Genomic DNA, 6,869 nt, shown 5'->3' on the forward strand with positions numbered 1-6,869 from the left:
ATCAGCTGAGCTAAACTAGCCCAAGTTAGGAAGCTAGGCTTTTCAGAGTTTAAGATCAGTCAAGATAAGCTCACAACCAAAGACCACAGACCATCATGTGTGAGAGTCAACAAACAGTAAAGAGAGGACTCAGACCCCCAGAAACCTCAGGAATTAGAAATTCAGGATATTAAGTAGGATGCACAAAATATTTAAATGTGAGACAGAGTGACAAGAATAAGGAGAGGATTTTCTAAATGATCAGGAAGATATGTAAAAGGCATGAATAAAATTTCTAGAAGTAAAAAATACACTTGTTAAAAACTTGGATAAATTAAACACCAGATTAAACCTAGCTGAAGAGAGAATTCCCGAACTGGAAAGTAATTTGAGGAAATTATCTGAGGGCTGATGCAGCCGCGAGGGTGATGTGGAGGGCGAGCTGGCCAAGGCGGAGGGAGGACAGACGGGCCTCAGATGCATCCAGCTGGAGTCAGGGGGACAAAGAACATGAGAAGGGATGTGCTCTAGTACCATGACTGCCCAGAGCTCACAGAGGCATGAATGCAGAGGGACCAGAAGCTTCATTTATGATGAGCTGCTCAGGAAAAGAAACCGGCACCTGCACATCCTGAAGGGAAAAGACAGAGCACCCAAGACAATCTGCCCTTAAACACAGCCAGAAGGAAAGACCATGGACAGGAATAGTAGACAGACGGCAGACTTCCCAGTGGTAAGGACAGAGGGGGCGAAATAGACAGTTGTCAGCCTAGACTCACATACCCAACAACACTATATGTAGGAAAAAGAGCAAAACCCGCATTTTTAGATGACAAAAGCTCGGCTTACACCATCAGCCCTACAGAGAGAATTCACTTCGGATGAGAAATGTCACTTTGGAAGAGAAAGAAGGGAAGTGTGTGTGAAGCGTTTGGACAGAAGCCACGGGGAACAAGTATGAAAGGCACCCTCACCTGCCCATGCTTCCTGGGAGGTCACTGGGTTAAACAGTGAAAACGTAGATTCAGACACAAGTAACGAGCCTGATTCATGGGATGTCTGCGGGACCCTGGGCTCACTGGAAGTGCGTGGTCTCCTCAGGCACACGGACCACTTCCCGAGGCCCAGCAGGATCCTGCCGCCGCCCCCCTCTGCCCTGTTCCCCGCCCCTGCATGCTGCACCCATTCCCCCAGCTGCTTCTGTCGCTTCCCGCCCATCGCCAGTGCTGTTTTCCATGTGGTCCTTGTGCTTTGGGCTCATCGAGCCTCTTACATCTGTGGGTTAGAGTTTACATCAAATTTGGAAACATTTTAGCCATTATTTTTCTAACACTTTTTCTGAACCCCTGTCCCCAATATTTTCCCCTCTTTTGGGGGGCTCCAATTAAACATACATTAGGCTGCTTGAAGCTGTCCCAAAGACACTGATGATCTGGATTATTCTCTGTTCCCTGTTTCACTTTGGACGGTTTCTGTTGCTCTCCCTGTTCCATATCTAATCTGCCATTGACCCATTCTGCATATTTTCCATCTCACACACTGTGGTTTACAGCCCTGCAAATTCAGTCTGGGGTACTACTGTGACTCCCATATCTCAACCTAACTTTCAGACCCCATGGGATGCAGTTATGATGCTGCGCTGAAGCCCTTGAGTCAGACCTGGGTCAGTCCCAGATGACTGATTCCTTGTCACATGCGTCTTATTTTCTTGCTTCTTGGTACCCTGAGAGTTCTAAGTGGATGCCAGGAATCATTACATTTACCTTTTGGGATGCTGAATATTTCTATATTCTTACCAATATTCTTGAAATATATTCAGAGATGAAATTATTTTAGAAGTTTGATCTTGGTGCCTTGGCTGGGGCTAATGACCCACCCTGAGCCAACCTGCCTCCCCTGTGGCCTCACCCAGTGCCCCCCGGATGCTGAGCCTTCTGCTCGGCTGCTACCCGGCACGCTGCGTGACCGTGGGAGCATCCGGCGCTGCTCCTGGGGCAGTGGTGTGGCCCCCGTCCAGCTTCACTGCTCACCTCGCCCACGTGCGCTGCCCGGACTCAGCTGCATACTCGCGGGGCTTCTGCAGATCTCTGGGTTCTGTCTTCTTTTGGACTCTGTTCCGTGAGTTTTATCTCCCCTGGGCTCCCAGTCTCTCAATTTTGTTCACTCACCCAGGGTAACTGCCAGGCTCTGCCTGGGTTCCCTCCCTTCACGGCGCTCAGATGCTACCCAGGCGATTAGTGGGAATCCTGCCCCTCAGGGTCCTGTGCTTTGCTGCCTGACACCCAGGGTTTTGCAAACCTAGCTCCATGTGAGAGGGTGCATCTATTCCTGACACAAAAATCTGATCTATGACAATCTGACAGGTTAGACACTACTGCACAAAGGCCCATTTTCATCTGCAAAGTCAGAAAACGCCATCATGGGAGCCGAGGCAACTGGACCTTCAACAGCTCAGCTGCTGTCACTGGAGGTGGAAAAGCACCGTAATAACCCCACCCCATGAGTGGCAGGAAGGCAATGACAGTTCTCAAGGGGGGGGCTGTGTTCAGAGCCGAGGGCACAGTAACCACTGTCTTACGCGGACTGGGAGCCATGCGCCAGGATCCCCGTGTGCACAGAACACTCGCATCAAGTAACTTGGGAAAGATCGGGACTGTACTAAGGCACAGATCCTATTACCACGTGGGAGCTGCCCCCGATGCCAGCTTCCTGGGAGGCTGCAGCACCGCTCGGTCCTGGAATCCGTGTAAGTGACCACCTGCTGCCACCAGGGTGTTCTGACAGGCTTGCACATGTGCGTGCAAGGAGCTCCTCAAAGGGCTCTGACCTCAGTGGTGGTGAAGGGTCTGTTTTCTTCCCATGCTCGTGCACCCCCACGTCCTCCCGGAGGGGCCAGACAGAAAGCCACCTCGTTCACACCCACCTCGCGTGCACGCTTCACAGCCACCCCTCATCATGACTTCAGTGTGCGGATTGTCCTACAGCAGTCTCCCCGCCCTCGAGCCCAGAGCACCCGGCACTGCAGCATGTCCTCAGCACCACGCAGGACTGGCAGAAAGGGGAAGGCAGCCTTGGGTGGACGCACAGAGGACAGCACGTGGCCCCCTGAGACCCCAGCGTCCGTCACTGCCCCTGTGACCCCGTCTCTGGGGTTAGCGCTGTAGGTTAGTCCAGAGGCGGGAGGGATGTGTAGACACAAGGATCCCCAGCCCAAGGGGACGTGGCATGCCTTCACCCCTGCTTGGTGGGCTGGTGCCTCCAGAGTTTTCTTATAAGCAAAATCAGTAACAGACCTCGGGTCCTGAAAATCATATTTGAATAAAATCATCTTATTTGAACAAAAATTAGGGAATAAGTAAGACTTTATGCCCAGTTTTATGAGCTCAAGGATAAATTCATAAGCCAAAAAAGCAAGTTTCTGAGGTAAGCCTCCCACAGGGCTGTGGCTCCAGCCCTGCCCCTCTGTCACTGTGCATCCTTGGGTGAACCACTCAGCCTCTCTGAGTCCTGAGAGTTGCCTGACAGCAGGACAGCCATCAGGGTGTGTGTGCAGGACCCCCAGAGGACCCCGAGCCCTATTCAACACTCCACTGTTGCCCTCTGGAGAGCCTTACTAATTTCTGTACCAGGGGCCCATGTTTTAATTGTGACTGGGTCCTGTATGTGCAGCCAGCCGGCCCCGATCGGGACGCTGGTCTCCAGCCAAAGCCGGAGGGCTTGTCCACCCATGGAAGACACCACTCACGCCTGAGCAGGGCCCACCGGGCAGCAAGGAGAGGGCAGCCCGAGAGGCCATCCCCCCTCCTCCACATGGACCACTCAGGGTCGTTTCAGCTCCATTTGGATCTCATTTCGATGAAGGGCAATCTCCCCATTGCTGAGGGGCATGAGCAAGAAGCCCAGGTAAGGCCTCTCTGCAGCAAGAAGGCACACCCTCCAAGCAGGGGCGGGGAAGCCAGCACCGAGCGTGAGTCCCCACAACTCTAGGTGGCCTGCAGGATGGTGGGGCTGCACGGCTTCCAAGCTGCGGTTTTGTGTCCATGAGTTTCTCCCTGTGCTACCGGAGTGCAGGCTGCACATAACGCACAAACTTCCCACAACAGGGAAACTGCTGGAACAGGACTCGGAAAGTGTGTGGTCGAGGGTGCATTTTAACCGAGAGGGTGTGCTCAGGTTTCAGAAATAAGGAACAGATTGATGTGCAGTATGTGGAGTCAGGTGCAGGTCGAGACCCTCTCCCTGCACACAGCGGCCCTCTGCCTCCTTCAGGGGGCCCCGGGCCAGAGACCCAGGATCCAGAGCCTGAGACAGCCGGGCAGGCCCAGCAGGGTCCGTGCCAGCCTGGCCAGCCCACGTGGGGCAGCTGTCCCATCCTTCATTCTCCCAACGGGGAGACATGGAAGCTGCCCAGGAAGCCAGGACGGGGCAGCCGGTCTCCTGAACCACTGTGGCTGCTGGACCACCCCTGGGAGGGCCAGGAAAAGACTCTGCACTGCGGTGATGGTGCCCCGCAAATCATATCGCCTTGGAACTTAGAATGTGATTTCATTCAGAGAAAGCAAGAGCCTCTGCAGCTATAATTAGGGACCTGGACATGAGACCATCCTGGATTATCTGCGTGGGTCCTAGTCCAAAAAGTGTCCTTACAAGAGACACGAGGGAGGAGGCCACACGAATATAGAGGCAGAGATGGGGGCAGAGATGGAGGCAGAGATGGGGGCAGAGATGGAGACAGAGATGAGGGCAGAGATGGAGGCAGAGATGGGGCAGAAATGGGGGCAGAGATGGAGACAGATGGGGCAGAGATGGGGCAGAGATGGGGCAGAGATGGGGGCAGAGATGGAGGCAGAGATGAGGGCAGAGATGGCAGAGATGGGGCAGAGATGGGGGCAGAGATGGGGCAGAGATGGAGGCAGAGATAGGCAGAGATGGAGACAGAGATGGAGACAGAGATGGAGGCAGAGATGGGTGCAGAGATGGGGCAGAGATGGAGGCAGAGATGGAGACAGAGATGGAGGCAGAGATGGGTGCAGAGATGGGGCAGAGATGGAGGCAGAGATGGGGCAGAGATGGAGACAGAGATGGAGACAGAGATGGGGCAGAAATGGGGGCAGAGATGGAGACAGAGATTGGGCAGAAATGGAGACAGAAAAGGAGACAGAGATGGGGCAGAGATGGGGGCAGAATGGGGCAGAGATGGGGGCAGAGATGGGGCAGAAATGGGGGCAGAGATGGAGACAGAGATGGAGACAGAGATGGGGCAGAGATGGAGACAGAGATGGAGGCAGAGATGGAGACAGAGATGGGGGCAGTATGGGGACAGAGATGGGGCAGAGATGGAGGCAGAGATGGGGCAGAAATGGGGCAGAGATGGAGACAGAGATGGGTGCAGAGATGGGGCAGAAATGGGGGCAGAGATGGAGACAGAGATTGGACAGAAATGGAGACAGAGAAGGAGACAGAGATGGGGCAGAGATGGAGACAGAGATGGAGACAGAGATGGAGGCAGAGATGGAGACAGAGATGGGGCAGAAATGGAGACAGAGAAGGAGACAGAGATGGGCAGAGATGGAGACAGAGATGGAGACAGAGATGGAGGCAGAGATGGAGACAGAGATGGAGACAGAGATGGGGGCAGAGATGGGGCAGAGATGGGTGCAGAGATGGGGCAGAGATGGAGGCAGAGATGGAGGCAGAGATGGGTGCAGAGATGGGGCAGAGATGGAGACAGAGATTCGGCAGAAATGGAGACAGAGATGGAGACAGAGATGGGGCAGAGATGGAGACAGAGATGGAGACAGAGATGGAGGCAGAGATGGAGACAGAGATGGAGACAGAGATGGGGGCAGAGATGGGGCAGAGATGGAGACAGAGATTCAGCAGAAATGGAGACAGAGAAGGAGACAGAGATGGGGCAGAGATGGAGACAGAGATGGAGGCAGAGATGGAGGCAGAGATGGAGACAGAGATGGGGGCAGAGATGGGGCAGAGATGGGTGCAGAGATGGGGCAGAGATGGAGGCAGAGATGGGGCAGAGATGGAGGCAGAGATGGAGGCAGAGATGGGCAGAGATGGGGCAGAGATGGGTGCAGAGATGGGGCAGAGATGGGTGCAGAGATGGGGCAGAGATGGAGGCAGAGATGGGGCAGAGATGGAGACAGAGATGGAGACAGAGATGGGGGCAGAGATGGAGGCAGAGATGGGTGCAGAGATGGGGCAGAGATGGAGGCAGAGATGGAGGCAGAGATGGGTGCAGAGATGGGGCAGAGATGGAGACAGAGATTCGGCAGAGATGGAGACAGAGATGGAGACAGAGATGGGGCAGAGATGGAGACAGAGATGGAGACAGAGATGGAGGCAGAGATGGAGACAGAGATGGAGACAGAGATGCGGGCAGAGATGGGGCAGAGATGGAGACAGAGATTCGGCAGAAATGGAGACAGAGAAGGAGACAGAGATGGGGCAGAGATGGAGACAGAGATGGAGGCAGAGATGGAGACAGAGATGGAGACAGAGATGGGTGCAGAGATGGGGCAGAGATGGGTGCAGAGATGGGGCAGAGATGGAGGCAGAGATGGGGCAGAGATGGAGGCAGAGATGGAGGCAGAGATGGGTGCAGAGATGGGGCAGAGATGGAGACAGAGATTCGGCAGAAATGGAGACAGAGAAGGAGACAGAGATGGGGCAGAGATGGAGACAGAGATGGAGACAGAGATGGAGGCAGAGATGGAGACAGAGATGGAGGCAGAGATGGGGGCAGAGATGGGGCAGAGATGGGTGCAGAGATGGGGCAGAGATGGAGGCAGAGATGGAGGCAGAGATGGGGCAGAAATGGGGGCAGAGATGGGGGCAGAGATGGAGGCAGAGATGGGGCAGAGATGGAGGCAGAG

The sequence above is a fragment of the Zalophus californianus genome, chromosome 5 (genome assembly GCF_009762305.2).
Source record: "Zalophus californianus isolate mZalCal1 chromosome 5, mZalCal1.pri.v2, whole genome shotgun sequence".
NCBI lineage: Eukaryota > Metazoa > Chordata > Mammalia > Carnivora > Otariidae > Zalophus > Zalophus californianus.